The sequence below is a fragment of the Saccostrea echinata genome, unplaced genomic scaffold, assembly GCF_033153115.1.
Source record: "Saccostrea echinata isolate AGI-Se365-2 ecotype Australia unplaced genomic scaffold, CSIRO_AGI_Sech_v1 ptg000047l, whole genome shotgun sequence".
Lineage (NCBI taxonomy): Eukaryota > Metazoa > Mollusca > Bivalvia > Ostreida > Ostreidae > Saccostrea > Saccostrea echinata.
This window is the reverse complement of record NW_026889796.1, coordinates 10,390,944-10,391,249: the sequence shown is the minus strand read 5'-3', so window position 1 is coordinate 10,391,249 and position 306 is coordinate 10,390,944.

The window sequence follows — 306 nt, the reverse complement described above, 5'->3', positions numbered from 1 at the left end:
GGGGGGGGGGGGGGTTGTATGCAAAGTATTTTTTGTTTTGAAAGATACACAAAGTTACAGTAACCTAAATTCTACAATTCATTTTTTAAAATTAATAATAATTTGCAGAGATGGGAATCAGGTTGTTTTTCTTTTTAACATATACTTTATAAATGCTCTATACAATGTAGGTTCATGTATAAAGCATTTTCAGAAGTGCTGTACTTGGTACATCAGTTCTATTTTTATGTAGAATTTTATATTTAAATTGATAAGATACTGCAATTTATGGTTAAATTAGCAATTAGGATTTAAAAAAGTGATTAG